General features: G+C 40.7%; 1 protein-coding gene across 1 annotated transcript in view; it reads left to right on the top strand.

The window, feature by feature from the left end:
* Positions 1 to 19,288: 19,288 nt before the first annotated feature.
* LOC149313478 (vacuolar protein sorting-associated protein 54) overlaps positions 19,289 to 25,285 on the top strand; it is a 62,604-nt gene continuing 56,607 nt past the window's right edge. The window contains exons 1-3 of the mRNA XM_089519166.1: positions 19,289 to 19,431; positions 22,509 to 22,687; positions 24,505 to 24,603. The gene's annotated coding sequence lies outside the window, so the exon portion shown is untranslated. The remainder of the gene's footprint in view (positions 19,432 to 22,508; positions 22,688 to 24,504; positions 24,604 to 25,285) is intronic.

The raw sequence follows: 25,285 nt of genomic DNA, 5'->3' as shown, positions 1-25,285 counted from the left end.
TCAAAAAATTGACCCCAAAAATCTAGGTAGACTTATCAACGAGTCAACTATACTTTAACCCTTATTAAAAAGAGAACTATCCCTGGTGAAAGGCAAGAGTGCAATCTGTCCTGGAAGCACTGACCTCTCTTTGCTTTCTCTTCCATCCATCCTTTAGTGTGAGCCAAAACCATTATGCCTGCCAAAATTTTGTAGGTTCTTTGGCATTGTTTTCCTTTGCTTCATCATTTAGATCCTTTGTTGCATGTCCCTAAGTTTTACCCTCGACCTATTCACGGGTCATATCAAAATCCATAATTTTGCCCCCAAAACCTGCCCTCGACTTATACATGAGGTCGACTTATAGTCGAGTATATGCTAGTAGATGTAGGTAACACAGAAATGGGCAATTTCCTCTGACCAATGCACCTTTGCCAATATACCATTGACACATATTTATTCACATTTTTCCACATCAGCACAGTCTGTTTATCTGCATGTTATTCAGATTGGTATCTCACTGTGTTGGTGGGTGCAAATAAATGACCATATCATTGCAGCCTTAATCACTTCACGTGTATAAAGTGTGACTAGAGTCTTTCTCACTAATGACCACATTCTATACTAGCATACATACCAGTTTTTCATAGGTTAAAAAGCTTAAGTCCTCCAAGGATAGTCCTTCAAGGCAGGCAGCAGGTAAGTTTTCCTAGAGAAGAAGTTCCTCAGATGTGCTATTGACAGAAAATTTTCTCTGGCATGGTACAGACCGTCCCTTTGTGCTCCAGATTGGGGCCAGGGCAGTGTCACCGGCAGCCCTGTGCTCCCAATCCAGAGTTTTTCCAGCCCACAGAAAGGCAGCAAAATGCTGTTTCTCCCTGGTGTGGAAAAGGGGTGTCCTTAGAGCTTCTGGCCCCCGAATACCCCAACAGCCTGAGCCATTGGCATTGTTCCCGCAGCTGTTTGGTTGTCACAGGAATGATACGAGTGGCAAAAAGGAGCTCCATTTTGGAGCTCCTTCCCACGCCACAGCCAGGCTGCCATAGCCGGCCTGGGGTGGCGCAGACGTCACACATGCACCACATACTGTTTGGATGCGGTGCATGCGCAACATCATCGTACCCCCGCGTGGACGGCATCGCATAACGATGGCGCCATCCACACAAACTAGGGTTAGGGAGCTTGCGATTGCCGCACACTCCCTAATCCTAGAATTGGCGCAGGTATGCCACTTAATGGCGGTCTGTACCACGCCTCTGTCACTTGCCCCGGTTCTGACTGCAGAGGTCACTTAAAGGGAGAATATCACAGCCACTTTATACTTACATTCAACCCTTGTAACCACCTTTTACTCCAGAGTGGCTTTACAGCCTTTTATATATTATTCTCTAGTTTTGGGCTGTTGACTTGGAGCTTCCAGGAACATCTGACTGGCCCCTGTTGGAAGCAAAATGCTGGATATGGTCTAGCATAGCAGTTCTCAGCCTGTGGGTTGCGACACCTTTTGAGGTTGAATGACCCTTTCACAGGGGTCGGTTAAGACTATTGGAAAACACATATTTCTGATGGTCTTAGGAACTGAGACACCGCAATTTTATGACTGGGGTTCACCACAACATGAAGAACTGTATTAAAGCGTCGTGGCATTAGGAAGATTGAGAACCACTGGTCTAGCAGGTTTGCTCTCATGTTCTTGTTTTATATTCTTATAACATTGTTCTAAATGATTGCATTCTTGTCACAGAGCATAGTGTATGATGCAATAATGGACAATTTTATATAAAAACTGTAGGGGTTTTTTGGTAGCTTGTGGGAAAACACCAGATAATCGGAATGTTCTAAAGCCTATGCTGTCAAACAAATCTGCGTTCCGAGGTTTGTGATCAACGATAAAACAACAGAAGAAGGCAGAAAAAGAACAGAAGAAGATTTTATTTGTGTTTCTGCCACACAATTTAAGACTGAACCTAGACCATATGCGATAAATTTAACAGTAACAGTACCAGAATTGTCCCTCTGATGAGTTTGCTTACAACTGAAATAAGCATTTCCAATTGACTTTTCCACCCTGAAGTCAGGCTGGTGGTTTGTGCTGCAAAGAAGGTGGAAATAATTTGATTATATATGTGTAAGTCAAAGCAATCCAACATTGCCACCATTGACATTTTAATCTCAGAAAGAATAGGAACTAACAAAATCACACTAAAAGAACCTTATTTAGTGAACGAGTTAAGGAAACTTAAAAGCAAGAAGTTTTCCTTCAGAAAATGAAGTCTTGCTCAAAAAAGAACAAAAGGAAACAGAAACCCATACACACAAAATGCAAGAAGTGGATGTGGTAATAATACTGAAAACATTAAAGCCATCAACAAAAACATTCTTAATTAGATATGTGGCAACTGAGAAGGCAACTGGAACAATAAATGAGAGTTAAAGGTTTGCCAAAACAGGATAAGGAAACTGCAGAACAACTGGGTAAATCATTTGTGTTTGCAGCGAAGAATATGTAGAGCAAATAACTGCCTGAACTGACTTTTTGGGGAAGGTGATCTGAGGGACTGAAGGAAACTAACAAAATATGGCCTGGCATCTTGTATTGTAGTTATGACTTCATAATCTAGAGTTATAGATCCATAACTTCTCCATATTCACTTATGCTAGATACAATTAAAACATTATTCCCATGATTGTATGTTCCCCTGAATCCCACTGAAACGCCAGGGAGCCTCTCCAAATGTTCCGCTGGCAACTGGGGCACAGCAGGATGATTTATTTATTTATAGTATTTATACCGTGCCCTCTTCTTCTGGTGGACAACCTCGGTCCCGTTACAACTCCTTGTCACACTGCAGCTTGCCAGCAGAACAGACCATCGCTCAGAGCAGCTCCTGGCTGTTAAAGTGGGTTTGGGAGTCAGAACAGAAGGTGATATCTAGGCATCATTCTCACTACCTTTTAAATTGGATCACAAATCGGTTTGAATTGGTTCAAACGAGCCTGGTTCCCACTTAATATGAAACGCTGAAGCGATTCTGAGGGGGGCCATGCTCTAGACCCATTTAACCCGTGTCTTTTTGACATTTCTTTTTCAACAAATCAATTCCATGCAAATGTGAACCACATGCGGATCAGAATCTATTTAAATTTGCCCTTTGGCTGGCTGGAGTGGGTCCATTTTGATTCGATTCAGGCATAAATGTGAACCACAAGTGGATTATTTTGGAAGGAAAAAATGCGATCAGGACAAATGTAGTGGGAACCACACTCCGCTGTTAAATCGATCCATAGATTCGTATTGCACACTGATTTATCTGTAAGTGGGAATGAGGCCCTAGTTGCACATTCATAAGGAAGCCCTCTATGCATGATCTCGGTCATGATGTTGTTGGCCCTACTGACAGAACTAAAACTCAGTGGTATCCAATTGAAAGGTCTTAAAATACTTTTTTAAAAAATCTTTTAAGAAAAGTATGTTAATTATTGCTAAAATAGGCCTCTGCCTGAGGACTGGAAAACTCATAAGCTAGTAACTCTGTTTTTGTTTTTAAAAGAGGGTGCAAGGAGTATCTAGGCAATCCCAGGGCAGTTAAGTTCTGTTCTTGGTGACATGGGGAAAGGGAGGAAAAGGGAATGTAGCAGCCCTTTTCAGACTAGCTGGGTTTTGTTTTAGCATGAGCCTTTGAAGATATAAACTCACTTCTTCAGATGCCTCAGGTGTAAAGTATACAAGTTGTGGGAGTGGGATAGAACATCATAGTGGATGTGGGAGATTTTTGGTATATTTTCCTGGCAGGCTGTAGGTTCCAAGGTGTCTTTGGGAATGTAACGTGGTTCTGCAACTTTGCAACTTCCTAAGCTATAACTGGAGAAGAATGCTCCATGATATGAGAACCAGAAACTTGATGTAAAACTTCTTACTTGGAATAAAACTTCCTTAAAATCTCAGAGTGCTTTTGGCTACTCAGCACACACATAAGTTTCTTACTTCTCCAGAGATAGGGAAGGGGAAAGTGGTTTCACTTTGGGTTACTCATAGTTTTGTCTTCCTTTGGAAAGGTGGAGCAGAAAGCACTGGGGAGTGTGTGGGTAGGAGCAGTGAGCTCCTGTTTGGCTAGCCCTCTTCTTTGCCCAAGGGCTTAGGAAACAGAAAAAGCTATCTATCCCACTCCCACAACTCTGTAAATACACTTCTTAACCAGAGGTTTTAATATTACTCTACCGCATCTGAAGAAGTGGGTTTATATCCACAAAAGCTCATGCAAATATAAAAACCAGTTAGTCTTAAAGGTGCTGTCACGTTTCTTTCTTTTTCCTCCCACTCCTTTCTTTTCATGCTGCAAGAGATTAACAAGGCTACTTCTCTGAAAGCTCCAGGATAAGTGTGATTGAAGATCATGTTGTTTTGAACACAGAAAGAGCCAGTCTTGTTCAGTTAAGAGAATTAACCTTTTGCACTGGTTAATTCTCCAGAGTAACCTTTTAGGGAACTTGTTAATGTTAATGTGCATGTAGACATGTCTCCTTGCAAACACTAGGCCAAATTCAAATGGTCTCAAACAGAGTAGACCGATTGAATCAATAGGATTAAGTCAGAGATGGGAATCCTATGACCTGTGCAGCACAGAGCCCCTCAGATGGTCCTGTGACATACTCTCCTCTTTACACACCAAACCCCATAATTTTTAGTGGAAAAGGAGACATAATGCAATTTTTAGCGGCTAATTTTATGCTGTAAATGCCTTGAAGCAGCAAAGAAAATAATTTGAAAGTTGGCCGGTCCAATCCACACTGCAGAAATAATCCAGTTTGAGACCACTTTAACTGTCCTGGCTCAGTGCTAGGGAATCCTGAGAACTGTAGCTTGTTATGGCACCAGAGCTCTCTGACAGAGAAGGCTAAATGTATCACAAAACTACAATTCCCAAAATTCCCTCTCATTGAGCCAGGGCAATTAAAGCGGTCTCAAACTGGATTATTTCTGCAGTGTGCTTTGGACCTAAGTCTGCATTTGTTTTCCATGGCACTCAGTCCTTAAAACTTGGGGTGGTTCTAAAGGACCCCTTAGACTGGAAATCCCAGGATTTCATAAGATGTTGCCATGGCAGTTAAAGTGGAATCGTAGTGCCATAAAGGGTATGTAGCTTTAAAGGTATGTGGTGTTTCTTTCCACTGGGATTCCTTCACTTCTGCCCCTGTAAGATTACCCTGTAAAAGGAAAATATTCCATATTTTGGAACAGATGGTACAATTTTCCTGCCTTTTGCTTTTTAAAAACAAAAACAAATTATAGACTTTTCTTCTTCAACTAGGCAAAGACTTTATGGTATGTTTATAGCAACACTGACTGGTTAACTAGCAACTAATGAAAAGTAGAGGGTGCTTGTCTTCCCATTTTATTTGTAGTGTTTTTACATTTTGGGATATTATTAGCACTCTAGAGATTATTATCCACTCCCATTGGGAATTACCTAATAAACAGACAATTGAAGTCAGGAGTGAACTACCTGCACTACATTTATTGTTCAGTTTATATCAGACACTTTCTTCAGTTGATCTCAAAAGATGTTTTATTCTGTTAATTTTGTTTTGGAAATATAAGACATACGAATGCCATCTCAGCCTCTTTCTGCCCTGATTCAGTAACTTTGGGCTTCTATACCTGTCGTCTATAACTTTGATACCTGATTATGTCTGATATACAGTAGTTCTGTGTACTTCTTTGCAAACAAAGACACCTCTCAATGAGCATTTTGAAGTATGATGTTGGATTGCCATCTGCTGTAACACATGGAATTCACTGTCTGATTTTTATTATCTTGAAGACAAGGGTAAAAAAAACAACACTGCAGTAATAATCTAGTTTGAGGCCACTTTAAATGCCCTGGCTCAGTGCTAGAGAATTCAGAGAACTGTAGTTTTGTGAGACATTTCGCCATCTATGTCAGAGAAGCTCTGGTGCCACAAGAAACTACAATTCCCAGCATTCCCTAACAATGAGCCAGGGCAGTTAAAGCAGTCTCAAACTGAATTATTTCTGCAGTGTGTTTTGGTCCAAGGACCCTGGAACTGTTTTTAAGGTGGGGAGGCCCTCAACATAGACAGGCAGGTTGTTAATCATTTTTTGTACTTGCAGGTATATGCAGGGGCAGGTAAAATATTTTTTTCCATCCATTGTAATTCAAACATTCTTAAATAAAAAGATACCTACAAGCAAAATATATACAGTTGGGCCTCAACATTTGTGTCTTTGACTTTTGCAAATCTGATTAATATGTTGTCTTTAGGGATCTTTAGGTCCATCAGCGCAACTCTGACAGAAGTTGACTGTAGAGTCACACTAGAGGACCTAGAGATTCCTAGAGAAAACACTTCTCTGGGCATTTGTAGATCCTCCAGTGCAATTCTGTGCTGGTTGTTAGCAATAGAGTTGCATTGAAGGACCTATCGATTCCTAGAGAAGTGTTGTCTTAGGTTAAAAAAAGTTATTTGCATTTTTTTTACTTTCACAGGGGTCTTGCACCCCTCACCCCAGCAATTGTGGAGGCCCACTGTACATAGAAGTTCTTTGCATGTGTTCAGTGTAGTTTACTCCCAATTAAATGTATACAAGATAGATTACAAACAGTCTTTTTTTTTTTAATCTACGGAAGGTTCAACACCTGTCAATATTTCACAATGCTTGGTTATTTAGAATCATAAAATCAGTTCCCTTCTAATTTATAATGCAAATCCATGTACATGCAAATACAAATATTTCAAAATAAAAAAAAATCTGAAATCCCAAACAACTCTGTTTCCAAGCATTTCACATAAGGGAAACTCAAGATGTAATGGTCTTATCTGAGCAGGCTCAGACCTTGAAAGCTGCTCTCAATTTTAGGGCACAACACGTGTATATAGGAATTTAGGGGCTGAACAGACCGGCCATAAAAGCTGTAAATGCTACTGCTATATGACATGAACATATCTCTTAGCTCCACCTGTGCCTGGTCACCTCTCCACCACATCTCACAGTGACCATTTACTGTAGTAATCGCCTGATACATTGATCTTTTGAATTTTGTAAGTTCTCTGGTATCATTTTCTTTGCTTGATCCTTTACATCCTTTGCTACATGCCCCTAGGTTTTACCCTCAATGTATCCACAAGTCATATTATATAAAAATTGTATATATTTATATATATCGTATATAAGTTGACTTCATGAATAAAGTCAACTTATATACGATATATATAAATACATACAATTTGCATTTTTATTTAAGTTACTTTTGGTTTTCAGCTTGTACATGCTTGCCTTTCGCTTTGCAGAGTTGGTCCAAAAATAGCTGGGATATTTAGGATCCGATCAGAGTAGGTCAATTTTCAAAAGGGCTGCTTTGTCAAGTGCTTCTGCTTATTTCTAAAAATTGTGGTACTTTATGGTTTTACTTTGGCTCGTACATTAGATATTTGATCAATAGTGCAGAGGCTGGAAGATGTAACAGACTTCTTAAAGTTATTTTGCATTTGCTCAGTTATAATTTCTATTGTGATCCATGCTGTCATAGTTTCAGTAGTTGTGCTTTAACTTACATTTTCTTCTTTGCTATCCATATTATAGCATTGAGTTATCATGCTGTAACCATTTGTATTGTTGTCATTATCTCAAACTTGGTATTGTTTACTTTTCAAGTAATCTCCTACCATATATGGAGCAAGAAATCCCAGTGATGCAAGCTGGATCCAGGAAAGGAAGAGGCACTAAGGATTACATTGCAAACATATGGTGCATAATGGAGTGCACCAGGGAAATCCTGAAGAAAATCTGCATGTGCTTTACTGACTACAACAAAGTCTTTCACTGCATAGACCACAAACAGCTATGGCTTGTTCTTGGAGGAATGGAAGAGCCACTACGTTTGATTGTCCTGATGTGTAACCTTTACTGAAGACGACAGGCTCCAGTCAGAACAGAATATGGAGACACAAAATGGTTCCCAATTGGCAAAAGAGTTAGACAAGGCTGCATTTTATCACCCTGTTTATTCAAGCTATATTCAGAAAATATTGTATGCAAAATAGGCTTAGATTCAGAGACAGGAGGCGTGTCAGAAACCCTAGCTGTCTGTCTTACCCCATATTCAATAAGCAGATTCTGCTTACAAACCGAACAGCTTTATTGAAGGATTGGAAAAACAAGAACAGGCTAAGTCTGCGTCTGTGGCAGATCTGAAATTACAATTAAAATTACAAACACTTAAACAATTTATATCCCTACCTTGGAACTTCAGTTTCCTGCTCACCCCCTTTTCTCATAATTCAAAATGTTGACAAAAACAAAATCCTTTCCCATAGTAATGTAACTTCATTCTCACATTCTTCCCTCTCACCAAGGCTAAATGGTATTGAAGTACATTTGAAACATAAACATGGCTCTTTTTTCCGACTGCGTTATCTCATTGTCTACGCACCTGCTATTCTATAAACAATATAATGAACTAACAAAGCCACAGCTTTAGACCCAAGGTTTTAACACAGGACCTTAATAACTAAAATCAATTAAAATTATATAATCATCCACTTTTAAAATACAGCAACCTCTTATTAACCTTTTTGCAAAAAAAATTAATATTTTTAAAACAACCCCAAACAAATGGTTAAAATAGGCTTGCCATAACCCGGCTGCCCCCGTGAAATTCACGGATTGGAGGGTTTAAAACGTTTCCCACCCGTTTTGCCCTTTCAATCCCGGGTTCCTGCTGACTCCTGGCAAGACTTTTGACTGACAAGCTCTGCCTGCCTGGAAGAAGGCAGGATTGGCTCCTTCCCCCCATGCGACCCCCTTAGTCACGCCTCCTTCTCCTCCTCCTCCTCCTCTTCAGCCAAGATGCCTGCCTCCAGGGAGAAGGAGAAGGAGCATGGCAGGGGCTTCCTGGTCTGGCAGCCTCCCTCCTCCTCCTCCTCCTCTGTCCCCAAGGGCTCAGCACAAAGGCAAAAGGCAGGCACTAGGGACTCCCTTTAAAGTCCCTTGCTTGTTTGCCTTTCCTTTGGGGCTCCTCTCTGCTCTGCAGGTGGCTATGCTTTCTGGGAGAGAGGAGGAGGGAGGAAAAGCCCCAGGCGTCTGTATCCTCTTCTTCCTCCTCCTCCTCCTCCTCCTTTTCTTCCCCCTTCTTCTTTTCTTTCCTCCTCTTTTCCCTGGAAGACCCAGGGGTTGTTGTGTCTTTGCCTGATCCTGCACTCCTATCCTTGCTTTTTATCCTTGCTTTTGATAGACTGTCATTTGTTTATCCTCTCTAATCTGCCTCTACATGAACCTATCATGTGTTTTAAATTGGGATTTTGTCATTGTGCCAAAGGGCCGTAATAAAGTTATTGTTGTTGTTGTTGTTGTTATTATTATTATTATTATTATTATTTCCTCTTCTTCTTCCTCCTCTTCTGTTGTAATTGTGTAGAGTTCCCTTGGCATAGTTTCTTCAAAGGAGGAGAGGATTGCCTTTACTTTCTCCTAAGAAGAGGCTGAGAGAGTGTGACTTGCCCAAGGTCTCCCACTGGGTTTGCAGGGCCATTCTGGCTCCTCCAATTCTCTAGCCACCAAGCCAGCCCCCTCTTCTTCCCTCCTCCTTCTTTTCTTTCCTCTTCCTCCTCTTCTGTTGTTACTGTTATTGCTATTGTGTGCCTTCAACTCCTTTCTGACTTATGGCAGCCCTGCCTGGATGTGGAAACTGTAGTTTGCAGAATGGCTGTGGCACCAGAGACTTAGAACTGAAAAGCACTTTGAGACCATAATAAGGCAAAGCTATCCTGGGGTTTCTTGGCAAGATTTTATCCTGAAGAGGTTTGCTGCCTGACCTATCATCATCTCTCCTTGAGGCTGAGAGAATGGAGAGTAGGACTTGCCCATACTCTATTTGTTAATTCCAACCTTTTGGACCTTCTAGTATTGTCATTATGATTCTTCACATGGTCCACCTTTCAGGATTACACTTATCAAGAATGTTCACACACATTAAAACATTCTATGCTAACAAATTGGACACACAAGTACAGTAACAGCCACAATCTACTATGCAGTGATACCTGTATAGTATCAACCAAAATGCACAAAATATATCATGCAAGCTTTCAACGCTCTACTGACATCTTCATCAGGCAAAAGTGTTAAAAATCCAACAGAAGCAAGCAAGAAAGAAAGAATGATAGTGTAAATGTGCTGTGTGCGTGTGTGTTTTAGAATTGGGTGTGTATGTGGCCAGAAAGGGAATTACATTCCTGACATCTGTCCAGGAATAGTGTCAAAATGTCCTCCATTTTGATCATGCCTAAGAAACATGCATTTAGATTAACATTTTTTTAAAATCACCAATTTTTTGCGTGTCCTCCATTTTTAGAAATGTTGTCCTACTCTTGTCCTACATTTGTCCCGGTTTGGAGGTCCTGACTTATGGCAACCCTAGATTAAAATATATAACTCTTGGCATTTAAACACAAATCTATAAGTCAACCTATATTGTCTCTCTTTAATACAATTAAAAATCTGCATAACATAATCATTGAATTCATCTTTTATATATATAACAATTTCTCTTCAATCTATCAAATAGGCACTGTTTAATCAGGTTCATTTCTAATATATAGTCATCTCTGCATTATTAGAAATCAACAAGTACAGTGCAAACCTTATAAATATCTATCACACTATAATAATATTTAACCTTAAAATAGAAATAAAACTCATGACATCATAAATTATAACAGTCTTCTAAATATCTTGATCAAAACATACTTAACCATGTAACTATAACTCATAACCTTAATTGTATCTCTAACACTAAATATCTAAACTATAAAACCCATATCAATAAACCATCCCCCCATATGGTCCTGGTCTCATGTCCTAACATGATACAATTTTGACTAGACCAGCTAACCCAGAAATATATCAGTGCTTTCCCATTTTTGTCTGCCACTTTATGTTCCCATCTAATCCTTGGACTGCATTGCCCATCAATTACAATGTGATTATAACCTTTACCCATTAAATATTTCAAACATTTGAATGGGACGCACCGCCCCTTGTGCCCTGCACAAACAAACAAACAAGCTTCATTTATATACCGCTTCATACCGCCTAAGCAGTGTCTAAGCGGTTTACAACTGTAAGCTAATTTGCCCCCAACAATCTGGGTACTCATTTTAGCGACTTCAGAAGGATGCAAGCCTGAGTCAAGCTTGAGCCCTTTTGCTGGTCTTGAACTCACAACCTTGTGGTTTTGAGTGAGTGGCTGCTGTACAGGCATTTAACCACTGCACTCCCCGCAGCTTGAGTGCCTACGCTCAAAGCCGTGTACAGCGCACTCGCATATAATGCGGGTGCATTGTATTTATTCCAGACAAGGAGTCAAGATCAGAGGAAGCAATAGTAACAGCTTAAGAGATGCAGATGGCACAATTCTACTAACAGAAACCAGCAAAGACCTGGAACAATTACTGAAGAAGGTAAAGGGGGAAAGTACCAAGGTAGGCTTAATGTTGAACATTAAGAAAACGAAAACAATGACCATGAAAAATCTACACAAATTCACCTTAAATACAAGAAAATTAAAATAGAGTTCCCATACCTTGGATCATATATTGATGAGGATACTGCAGACAAGAAATCTGAAGAAGACAGGGTTTGAGAAGGGCAGCTATGAAAGAACTGGACAAGATCCTAAAGTGTAAAGATATAAATTTGAACACTGAAGTGAGGATTGTCCAAGCCATTGCATTTCCCATCACTATATATGGATGTGAGAGCTGGACAATGAAAAAGAAAGAAAGAAAGGAAAGGAAACTAATTGACTAAACGGAAAGAAAATAAACTAATTGACTAAACTGAAGGTGTCGTACGTTGGCCATGTCATGAGAAGGCATGAATCATTAGAAAAGACAATGATGCTAGGAAAGGTTGAAATCAGTTGAAAGAGAGGAAGACCACATGCCAAATGGTAAGCCTCAGTCAGGGAGGCCACAAGCAGAGCAGTGGAGAGCATGGGGTCTTGAAGGGTCACCATAAGCTAAGTTTGACTGGAGGGCAGTTAACAACATTATTGCTTTTCATCATATCATGTCAATAAATTTTAAATTTGCTATTAGTTTTGAGTGTGCTGCTGTTTCAAGGGGCATTCTGCTTTTGCTCATTGGAACTATATATCAGGAGTGATAGATAAAAAAGAACCCAGACTGTCAGTTCTGAGAGCCATGCTATAGTTAATATTTCTCTGTTGTGTTTTGGTGTCAGAGTTTTCAATCTAGGTAAGTGTGGGTATCAGTGCACATTATAAATATCAGTGACAATTATGTGGTTCTCTGTGATGAGAAAAACACTGAGAGAAGGAGTGTATGGACTCTGATGGTACAACTAAACGCAGGATTGATCGTTGGATGAGTCCAGTTAGTCATACTTTTCTCAGTGTTTCTTACCATTTATCCAGACTGCAAAAATGGTATCAGCGTATCAGTGTCTGTCTATCCACCTGTATGTGTTGCTATTCCAAGGTAGAATACAACAAATTAGAAACAGTGGGATAGATTCAGTAAAAGTCTGTGAATGATAGGCACAGGGCTTTACTCTCCTGCACAGCTTTCTTCCTGGCTGGATGAAGGGGAGGTCAATTCCAACTTCTCATTTGATCTCCTATATTTTTCTAAAATCAGGTCTTAAGTCTTGGGGTAACTTTGAACATTAGGTAAAAATCCTCCAATGAAGAGGATTAGGCAAAAATCACCTCCTCCCCTTTCTTGCTTGTAGGGGACTGCTAGCAGAATCCAGTATGTACATACATTCCATCTCAAGTTTCTGGGATGCAGGTATTGTAAGACTATGTTGTTTCTCACGGACTCCGGGCCTTAAAGCCAGGGATGGCTGTTAAACCATCTATAGGCTTAAAACTGTTATTGAAGAATTGTTTTAGTCTTTTTCAAAATGGGTCTGTTTAATATTTTAAATGTTTTTATCTACTGTACCTTGTTTCAAGGGTCCTGTAGGTTGCAATACAATAGGGAAATGCTTTAAATAATAAACTTTTTAAAACTGAAAACGTCAATTAAATAATATACTGTGGCATATAAAATGCAGTAGAGCAGCAACACCTTCATCTCTATAAATATCAGTGGATAAATTAAAAAGCAGTTTCCTTAAAAAGCAGGAAGAAAGGAGCCTCAATAAAAATGGAAAAAACAGGTTTTAACATGCTGATGGAATGAATGAAGGAGCTTATGAAACCAGAGGCTGGGGGAAGGGGCTTCCCTGTTGTTGGACTACAACTCCCATCACCCCTTGCCATTAACCATACTGCCAGAGGTTGATTGCAGCTGAAATCCAACCATATTGGAGGTTGACAGACTTCTCCTGCAGCCAGTTTAGATCTTTATAAATTTATTTATTTAAAGTGTTAATACCCCCATTTCATCCAAAAGACTCCCATAATGGCTTACAAATAGTTAACACTTAATTTTACAGTTCACTGCCTGCAGACTTTCCATATAAATAAGTAATGACACATCAGGAAAAAGGAATGGCCAGGAAGAGAAAACACCATTGAACTGAATCCAGAAAATCCCAAATTCTGCGTGCGGATAGTCAACAAACCAACTACCAAATAAAAAAAGCAAGGCAGGGTCTACCCCAGTTATGTTTAAGACAACAAATCAGGATGGCCAGCTGAGCAGGCAGTAACAGACTCATGGAGGACTGAGTTGGTTTGAAGTGGGGAAACCTTTTTAATGTTAATTTTAAAAGTTGAAGTTAATACTGCTTTCTTTATTTGTTTGCTTCCTTGAAGTTGCTACTGCTTCCTTTAAGCATATATTTAATACATGTTTTAATTGTTTTATCGAATGGACATTTGCAAATGCTTAAAAGGAGAAATTGCCTTTGCCCCCTTAAAAATGGCTCACCTTGAAATCTCTAGGCCCCTGTGTTGAACCAAGTTCAAATGGAGTGTTGTGTAAAATAAAACCATCCCGAAATCGCTCTCTGCATAAGAGGTCATGAAGATGAGTCATGTATTAAATTACTCCATTAAGCAAGTAAGAAGCCAAAGGCAGAATTAAAACCTTAGAAAACGAATTTTATTTATAACATTCCTTCTGTTCTGATCAATACTTTCTAACACTGTCGAGTTCAGCCAAAATTAGATAGTTCAAAGAACTAGCCAGCGCATGTCCAAAATCACTGAGATTCCTAATGTCAAAGCCAAGAAATAAATATGCAGCATTGTTTTTAAGCCAAGCTACCAAATACACAAAAATGTCTCCTCTTCCTTGATAGAGATACAGGTTTATGATTGTACTGCACATAAACAAAGTATTTCAGTGTTTAACAGGATTTAGAAAAACTTTCTGAGAAATGTTATAAGGGAGAGGAGGTTACACAGTTGGTATATGGGTGAGCAATAGGCCAAACGTTAGCATGTGGTACAATTTTTAAAAGCTGGATGATGAGAGATATACTCACAGGTAATAACACATGAGCCTGTTCAATACATTTTTATTTTTTAAAATGGATTTGAACTCCATTCTTCCCACTCATCTACCCTTGGTGTTCTTATTTAGGCCATAGGCAATCAATCACCTGTTAGGATGGAATGAAGGAACTGTGCTTTGCTTCATAATACGATCTTTTTATGACAACAAAAATCTGTTTTGCTCCATAGCAATTTCAGAGAGGAACCTGACCTTAACTAACATTTCAGAGCCATAGTGTGCCATTTTGTAATCACGCAATATACTGAGGGAGGGATCACAAAGCATTATGAAACCACAGAAATTAAAATAAAAAGACGCAATTATTATATAGTGCGTGTGTATTACAATTGCCTACCAATGTGCCCATCAATTTGTTTTTGAGTCAAAACATAAACTTCCATTGTAGCTCTCAGAAAAATTATACACTTAAGCAAAACGACTTGTACAGTTGATACTGATTGACTGGTGCAATTTTTACTGAATGTTGGAGGAATTGTTATTACCTTTAAGCTGTTGTTCTTTGAATAACATGAACTGAACACTGGAGGGATTTGCATTTCAATCAAAATGAGAATCACGTCATCACCTTGGGAAAAAGCACAGGTAATGAAAAGACTTTACATTGCAATTATTATTCTAGAATAATCCTTCTTACTTAAATATCTAACAAAAAATACTTATGACATGTCCCTTTATTTAGATGTAAGATGAAAAGTTGTCATCTTCTAGCCTTAGAGGGAGTGAAGGGACAGGCCCAATGCCATCGGGCCTGAAGGGGAAAGAGCCCTCCCCTCCCTCCTTCCAACTCTCATCTTCTGGCCTTAGAGGGAGCGAAAGGACAGGCCCAACGCCATCGGGCCTGAAGAGGAAGAGCCCTCCCCTCCCTCCTTCCAACTGTCATCTTCTGGCCTGGGAGGGAGTGAAAGGACAGGCCCAATGCCATCGGGCCTGAAGAGGAAGAGCCCTCCCCTCCCTCCTTCCAACTGTCATCTTCTGGCCTGGGAGGGAGTGAAAGGACAGGCCCAATGCCATCGGGCCTGAAGAGGAAGAGCCCTCCCCTCCCTCCTTCCAACTGTCATCTTCTGGCCTTAGAGGGAGCGAAAGGACAGGCCCAATGCCATCGGGCCTGAAGAGGAAGAGCCCTCCCCTCTCTCCTTCCAACTGTCATCTTCTGGCCTTAGAGGGAGCGAAAGGACAGGCCCAATGCCATCGGGCCTGAAGAGGAAGAGCCCTCCCCTCCCTCCTTCCAACTGTCATCTTCTGGCCTTAGAGGGAGCGAAAGGACAGGCCCAACGCCATCGGGCCTGAACAGGAAGAGCGCTCCCCTCCCTCCTTCCAACTGTCATCTTCTGGCCTGGGAGGGAGTGAAAGGACAGGCTCAATGCCATGGGGCCTGAAGAGGAAGAGCCCTCCCCTCCCTCCCTCCAACTGTCATCTTCTGGCCTTAGAGGGAGTGAAAGGACAGGCCCAACACCATCAGGCCCGGCCTCGATTAAGAAGAAGAGCCCTCCCTCTGGTCCATCTGCCTTGGTCCAGGCCTCAGAGGGAGAAAAGAATGCTGGACCTGATTCCCCCCCACCATTCCCTTCTCCTTTTGTGTCGTGTCTTTTAGATTGTAAGCCTGAGGGCAGAGAACTGTCTATTATCCCCTCTGTTGTAAGCTGCCCGGATTCCCAGTGATTGGGTGGCATATAAATAAATCCTATTATTATTATTATTAATTTATTTTAATGACTAACAGACAATTTTGTACCTGATATTTATAGTACCTTGTAGTTATAACCTACAAAATAAGGAGATTTGGTTTAGAGTTCACGTGGGGGAAGTATGTGTGGATACCACCTGTCCATGTCTGACTGTTGTCCCATAGTGTTTGACTCAAGTCGTTACAGCTTGGTCTTTGACGAATTTATTTGCTGCCATCTGCTTAATCAAAAAATTTGCTTGTAGTATTCCAGATGGCAAGTGAGAACATAACAGCAACGTAGGCAGCCTAAGCAGATTCAGTAGCAATTCATAATATTAAACAATATTTCACAATTAGTCCTGGATGGAACCAGGCTTGCAAGACTATTAAGTATATGTAATGGGCTGGTACTGAAGCTATTAGAAGGGTGTGCATTTCTAACTCAATGTTTTCCCCAATATGGGTCCATATACTTATTTAAAAGTTACCCTACAATTTGCCCTGATGAGTCTTTATTAAATCTTTTAAGAATAGAAAAAGCCAAAGTAAAATGACTCCCCCATGCTTCTCCCAGCTAGGCTGAAATACTCTTACAAGAAAGCCGGGGATCTCATATTTTTATATTCTTGCAGCTGCCTTTCTCTATCAATCTACTTTGCTATTCAGGCAAAGTGCAAAATGGCCTTGGGATTATACTACTACAAGAAATCGTAACCTTCCTTATGTCTGTTTGAGTCCTACGGTGAGAGAGAGTCATACACTTCACGTATGATGGCTAGCTGCTATAATTAAGGAGCATTGACACCAACGGCTTTAGGAAGTAAACTAAACTTTTATTATAGGAACTCCATTAGAGGCCGGAAAGCTCTCTAAAGGTGCTAGGCTAAGTTAAACTAGAAAAGGAGTAAGGAGTTTATCACACACAGCATTTAAACCTGCAGTAATGTTGGAAAATAATGCCTTTGGTGATACAGAATCATAGAGTTGGAAGAGACCACAAGGGCCATCCAGTCCAACGCCCTGCCATGCAGGAACTCTCAATCAAAGCATCCCTGACAGATGGCCATCTATTGCATGACACCATGTTGGCCTTATCCCTGCCTTGTCCTCCAAGCGTTGTTGTTAGAGCGCACCTTGGTATTGACGGGGAAAACCCATCCACAAGCTCCCAAATGCATTAGCAATAGTCCTCAGTTGCGACAAGTTCCTCCTGCAGCAGCTCTGGTATTGGGCAGTAATGAGGTATCAGTCTCTCCTCCTCTCCCCAAGCAGGCTTGCTTTCCCTTGGTTCAAACTTTATTTCGTTGTATTTTATCTCTAATAAAATCTTATTAGTATACCTTCCGAATGGCGTTTGAAATAATAAACAAATAACCCAAAGGCACACTGTGTAGGGCACAGGGCAGGAAGGTGGGGCTAGGGAGGAGTGCGCAAGAGAGTGGGTTTACAGTGTTGCCAATTTCCAGGGAAGTCCCCAGAATCTGGGGGTTTAATTAATTTCTTTCTGGGGATTTTGACTGAATATTCCAGTTCTTATAGGGGAATTCTGTGGGTTTTGGAAAAACGTTGCAGGGAATACCTTTGAGGCTTGTTGGCAACACTGGAGTGGACTGGAAAGGCCCAGTCGCACTGGTGGTGCAGTGGTTAAATGCCTGTGCTGCAGCCATCATGTTGTGAAGTTTGATCCTAGAGAAGGGCTTCAAGGTCCACTCAGCCTTCCATCCTTTTGTATATACATACATATATGTGTGTGTGTGTGTATACACACACATATCTAAATGTGTATATGGAAATATGTGTGTTTACTCTATATACTCTCTCTCTCTCTCTCTCTCTATATATATATATATATACACACACACACACACACAAATACTTAAGACATCACCATTCTTCTGTGCACCAAACATCTGCATCAACTATATAGAGAGAGAGAGGGAAAGAGAGAGTTGTTGTTATTGTGTGTCAAGTCCTTACCGACTTGTGGTGACCCATCACCCACTGGGGGACCTTGGGCAAGAAGTCACACTCTCTCAGCCTCCTCAGGGGAAAGAAGGCAATGGCAAATCTCCTCCAAACAAACCTTGCCAAGGAAACCCCGTGATAGATTCACCTTAGGGCCCCCATACGCTGGAAATGACTTGCAGGGCAAACAGAAACTCTCTCTCTTTCTCTGTACACACACACATATGTACATGTGCATGTGTATATAAACACACACACACATATTTACATATATATGTATATAATCAATCAATCTTTATTACGCTCATTTGACCAGCACAATATGTGTGTGTGTGTGTGTGTATAGTGTGTGTGTGTATATATATATATATATATATAGACAGAGAGAAAGTGTATATATAGAGTATGTTTGTGTAGCGAGAGAGAGTGTGTGTGTATAGATAGAGAGAGAGGGAGGGAGGAGAGAGAGAGAGGTAGTATGTATATATATGTATATATATAGAGAGATAGTATATATATATATATATATAGAGAGAGAGAGATAGTATATATATATAGAGAGAGAGTATATATATATATTGAGAGAGTAGCGAGAGAGTGTGTGTATATATATATATATAGAGAGAGAGGTAGTATATATATATATATATATATATATAGAGAGAGAGAGAGAGAGAGAGTATATATGTATATATAGAGAGAGAGACAGTAGAGTGTGTGTGTGTATATATATATATATATATATATAGAGAGAGAGAGAGAGAGAGAGAGAGAGGTAGATGTAGCTTAGGGCGCCATTTCCTCCTCAGCCTGAGGCATCAAAAGCCCTGGCCGGCGATGCCTCTAGACTTGGGCCGCCGCCGCCGTGGTAGCAAGGGCTTCCGTTTGGGCTTTCCTTCCTCCTTTTCTGCCTCCCTGCCCTGGAGCCTCCTCCTCCTCCTTCTCCTTGGTGAGGAGGAGCCTGGAGGCGGGCAAGAAGCGGGGCCTGCTGCTACCGCGGCTTCCTCCTCCTCCTCCTCTTCCGCCCCTGGAGTTACGAAGGAGGAGGAGGAGGAGGAGGCGCTTTTTCTGCGGCGGAGGCGGTGCTTGACAGGCCCCTCTTAGTCTCCTTCTTCTTCTTCTTCTTCCCCAGAGCTGCTGCTGCTGAGGCCGAGAGGCGGAGGCGGAGGAGGCGGAGGCTGTCGTCCATGGTCGCGACGTGTCGCTTGGGAGGCGCTAGGCCGCGTCGACGCCTGCTGGGAGTTTCCTGCTGCCCACAACAGCCTCGGATGCGGATGCTGCTGCTGCTGCTGCTGGGGGCCTGGCAGGTAGGTCCCGGGAGGGAAGGGAAGGAGGGCCGGTGGGGGCGCTTTCGCTTCGCCAGGAAGGAGAGGCACCGGATCCGGGGAGGGTGAGTGGGGAGCTGGGCTCCTTATAGATGGATGGATGGATGGATGGATGTGTGAGTGTACGATGCCTTGGTCTAAGGACACACACACAGACACTTCCCTAGGTATGGGTACACACACATAAGCACACAGACGGAGATATATACATATATACACACACACACATACATACATACATACCTAAGCACACACAGTGATATCAGATATACACAGACATATACAAAGACAGACACACACACACACATCTGTATATATATACACACATATACATACATATGTAAGCACACACACAGATATAGGTATACACAGACATCTACAAAGACACACAGAGAGAGAGAGAGATACAGATACACACACATGTATACACACACATACAGATACGCACACACACATATACAAACTGTACATACATAAGCACACACAGAGATATAGATATACAAATGCACAGAGAGAGATACACACACACACATATATACATAAGCACACACATACAGATACACACACATGTATATACACACATACAGATACAGAAAGCACATACAGATAGATAGATAGATAGATAGATAGATATACACACACACACTCACAGAGACAGAGGCACACAGACATCCAAAGGCACACACAGAGAGAGATATGGGTATATATGCACACACACACACATACATACATGCATAAGCACATGCAGAGATACATACATATATATATATATATATATACACACACAGAGAGAGAAACATAGATATATATACACACACACATCCAAAGGCGCACACACAGAGAGATAGATACACACACAAACATATATAGATAAGCACATATACAGATACACACACACACACACACACACACATGCGTAAGCACATACAGATCTATATCTATCTATATATCTATATCTATATATACACAGAGAGAGAGACATATAGATATACTCAGACATATACAAAGGCACACACAGATACACACGTATCTATATACATAAGCACACATACAGATACACACATGCATATATATATATACACACACACACACATACTGTACACACATAGATAAGCACACACACACACAGACACACTTTATCTCCCTTCTTTCTCTCTTACCTGAAGTCTTCTCTCTTGCTAACCCCACAGAGGTAATTGCTGCTACCACTAAAGACTGAGCAGCAAATATGGCTATGCTTTCATTCTTAACATCCACTTCCTAGGCTGGAGCAAACTCTGTTTTAATAGAAACGTAGTACAGTGGGCCCTCCACGTTCGCTGGGGTTAGGTGCGCAGGCCCCCCGGAAAAGTGGGATAATCATAAATAAAACACATAGGCCTGTTACGGACTGCCAAAATAAAGCTGCTTTGGGTCTCTTTGGAGGTATGCTGCTTAAATGATGCTTGGGTCCTAAGAATCCGGAAGCTGCACCAAAGCTGCCCTCCAGTGCTTAGGAATGGAGTGTGGCTTTGGCGCGACCTCCGGACTCTTAGGACCCATGCATCATTTAAATAGCATACCTCCAAAGAGACCCGAAGCAGCTTTATTTGGGCAGTCTGTAACAGGCCATACACTTTTTTGTAAACTTGAGAAAACAGCTATCTAGGAATCTCTGGGTCTTCCAGGGCAACTTTGTGGTCAACATCAGCTGGAAACTGACCATAGACTCACATGGGAGGGCCTACAAATGCCTAGAGAAAGGTTTCCTCTAGGAATCTCTAAGTAACGATGGTCTACCTCCAGCAGAGTCGCACTGGGTAAACTAGAAATCCCTGGAGAGAAGATATTACTTAAATCCGTGAATAAGCAAATCTGCCACAGTCAAAGCCTCAAATGTGTAAAAAATCAGTGGCTAGCTAGACTGGGCCATAGCCAAGGGAGAGCAAGTGGGTGCTTTTCTCCATCCCAAGTACAGTTTGTCCATCTTCGTTTTCTAAAAGCAGTGCTTACTTTTGTTTGGAGACTGGGTAGCATCTTGTTTTTAGAATAGGTTGGTTGCCCGGTTCAAAAATTAGTGGTTGCGTGATACCTCTAAAGTGTCTTACCTCTGCCCACACTGTTGTCCTCGCTATTTCTTCAGTGGTCATTACACACTGTTCTTTCGGGTCTATGATAGGGACCGGGACAGGCAGTTTAAAAACGTTGTTTGGGTGATTTCCAGAACAGTGGTTACAGTAGCTGTTGCCACAAAAATAAAACAAAAAAGAAAGGTCTAAATATCGTAGGCCTGTTACAGACAGGGCAAAATAAAGCTGCTTCGAGTCACTTTGGAGGAATGGTATTTCAATGATACATGCGTCCTAAGAGTCTGGAAGCTGCACCAAAGCTGCACTCCAGTGCTTAGGACTGGAGTGTGGCTTTGGTGCGGCTTTTGGTCTCTTAGGACGCATGCATCATTGAAATACCATACCTCCAAAGTGACTCGAAGCAGCTTTATTTTGCCCTGTCTGTAACAGGCCATAGGTCCTGAAGGCCCGTTGTCTTCAATGGCATTCACTCCGAATGCATGCACAGCCATTGAGGAGACTAGGACAGGGCCATGTGACAGTTCACACATGGCAAACCCACAGATGGAAAGGGCCAGCTGTATTTACAACAAATCCATGAGAGGCAGAAGATAAAATTCAGTGTAACTTCATACCACTAAAAACTCTTGAAGTCAGTTTGTAAAAGCCTCTGAGAACAGAAAACTTTTTAGTTATCAATGGAAGGACTGCAAAGAGAAAGGCATCCTAGGAGCTTTCCGCACTGTACAAATAACCCAGTTTGACAACACTTTAACTGCCATGATGCAGTGCTTTGGAATAATGGACATTGTGTTTTGTGAGATATTTAGCCTTTTCTGTCAAGAGAGCTCTGGGGCCACAATAAACTATAATTTCCAGAATTCAATAGCATTGACCCATGGCAGTCAAAGTGGTGTCAGACTGGATTATTTTTGCAGTGCGGACGCAGCCTTAGTCTGCCAAGGGGAGGGATTTCCAAGCCTGAGAGGTCCTTTCCTGTGTTCCTTCCAGACTTACCTGTGAAGATGGTGAGCCTGAGAGAAAGGCCTCTGCTTTGAAGATCTTACAGCATGAATAAGCTCATAGAGGAAGATATGGATATGAACCATATAGGGCTTCACTGTTCATTACAAGCACTGTGAATTGTGACTTGGAAACGGACTGGCAGCCAGGGAAGCTCTTGCAATAAGGTAATTGTATGTATGTTAATGATCTGGTGGCAGCTCTTTGAGCCAACTGAAGTTTCTGACTATGTCTCAATACCAACTGCTTTTTTAGTTTAAACCAGTTTTTTTGCATTAATGTTTTAATGGGGGGGGGGGATTCTTCTTAATATATTCATACTGTGAAACATTTTATGTATTAGAAAGTTTGATCAACCATGTTTTGAAGCCTTCTAACATCAACAAAGTTAATAGGCTTTGATAAGATTTATATTTTTCAATAAATATCATTTTTACTGCTTATTCTATTAAATTTGAGTATATGTAGACTGTACATAATAAGACATACAAGATACTCTCAGAGTTGTTTTGCTTGGACTTACGTTAATTGAAGGATATGTTTCTGAATGGCATTTCTTTCACTGTAAATTAAAGTGATTAAAAAGAAGCAACTGACACTGGATACTGGTCTAACCATGAACAATGACCAATCAACTATTAAAGTTAAGATGCCTAAATTCAGTCAGGCATTGTTCCAGTAAGAAGGATGTAAAATAGTTATAATATATATTCAATAAAAATGCATTTTTAAAAAACCAGCCTGCTTTAAACCAGCCAGCCTTATAAGATGTGTTATAATAATCCAAACAGGATGTAACTAAGGCATCTACCAATGTAACCAGATGAGACATCTTCAAGAAAAGGGCCAAATCATCTTTCATAACCAGGGCTGGCTGTTTGTGCTATATGTACATCCAAAAGAAGACTGTCCTAAGTCCATGCATTATTATTACTTTAAGTTTAAACTAAGTTCAAACTTACTTTTCCTTTTAAAGAAGTAATTACCCGGTGTGGTATAGAGGTTTGAGCGCTGGACTGTGACGCTGGAGAACAGGGTTCAAATACCTGCTTGGCCACTGGGTAATCCTGGTCACGTCACAGTCTCAACCACAGTGGATGGCAATGGCAACCTCCTTCTGAAGAAACTTGCCAAGAAAACCCCGCAATAGGTTTGCCTTAGGTTCACCATAAGTCGGAAACGACTTCAAGGCACACATCAACAACAAACTTTTAACATTACTTTTTATTTTAAAAATTAGTTACTTGTAAGCTGTTAGTAGCATGCTACTAATGCCTTTTCTGCACATTTTTAAAATATGAAAATCACTTAAAAATAGGGGCGAAAACCCAAAGATTCATGTGAATGACCCTCCCACCAAGATATTGAATAAATAAATGCTGTTTGCAACACCTCAAGCAAGTGTTGCATTATTATTTTCAAAGTAATGCTGTTGCCAGTTTGCCACATCCGAAAGTATTATTGCTTTTCATAACACAACATGCTTCAGGTACTTCTGCTCTCTGCTTCAGGTGCGTACCATAGTTCATATACTATGTGGGAAATGAACTGAAGGTGGTTATGGTAATAGCATACCTATTCCATAATGAAGGGTTTTGCCCTCAGGATGTTTTCAATATTAAATATTGCTTCTCCATCACTTATGACCTGTGAAAAGTATCCAGACAGAAAAATGGAAATATTTAAGGAGTGGTTTCACTATACAATTTATATTGATTATTTATAGTTTGCTTTTACAGCTGCTAACATCTGTCTTCCATGATAACATGTGCTGGGCATATTAGATATACCTAACAGCTATCTACTGTATTGTTAAAATGCAACTGTTACACATTTCTGTTGCTCACATGAACTAAGGGCCCTTGCTTGCTTTGTTTGCTTGAAATATAACAATTAAAATTAATAGTTTGGAACTCTTTGAATGTCTTTTTAAAAGTTCTGTTAAATTTCTGTTAAAATGCTTAGTGCTATTGTTTTTATTTAGAACTTGGAAACAGTCCCAAGAGATTTTTTTTAAACATATGGAACTGGAAGAGATATGAGGCCTGCCTTACTGGGACATTCTTGGAGTTCTCTCGTTAAGGTATGCAAACTTAATCACTTAATATTACTAGATTCTTATTGTATGTTGGAGAGTTGCAGAATGCAGTGTGTGTCATGGGTTTTAATGTGCATCATGGGTATTAGGACCCAGGAGTGTACTGTCATCAGTCTCACTAGGATAGTCTACGTAGGTCCAAAACCCACTGCAGAAATAATCGAGTTTGAGATTGCCTTAGCTCAGTGCTAGCTACCTTGATTTAGGAGCACCTTCCTTTTTTGTTCATGGAAGGACTAAGATCTTCTTCATGTTCTTTCAAGACTCAGAGTTTTAGATACTCTGAAGTGACTGGCAACTGGAATCCACAACAGAAGGTTGCAACATATTTTCCCTCATTGGCTTGTACTCTGGCAACCTCTGATTCCACAAAACATGCTTCTGTCACCAACTTGTTTATCATCAGTTTTGTTTTGCCTACAGTCCTTTTGGCATTCGCCAAAAAGGACTTGCTGTTTGTAAAAAGAATAGAAAATCTGGAGACAATATTGGGTTGCATATTGTTTGAAAAATAACAAGATGAGCAATTACAGTTGAATCAGCAACATTTGAGATAGCACAGTAGACAAAAGTAAATGTTTGAAAATTGTGGTTGAAAATTTAACCACAACCTGTAAATCCCATACTATAAGTCCAGGAAGATTGAAACTAGTTTTTGGGTATTACC

The sequence above is a fragment of the Sceloporus occidentalis genome, unplaced genomic scaffold, assembly GCF_023333645.1.
Source record: "Sceloporus occidentalis isolate IW3139 unplaced genomic scaffold, rSceOcc1.0.p SCAF_4, whole genome shotgun sequence".
NCBI classification, from domain to species: domain Eukaryota; kingdom Metazoa; phylum Chordata; class Lepidosauria; order Squamata; family Phrynosomatidae; genus Sceloporus; species Sceloporus occidentalis.
The sequence above is the reverse complement of the archived record's forward strand: the minus strand, read 5'-3'. Positions and strand labels throughout refer to the sequence as shown.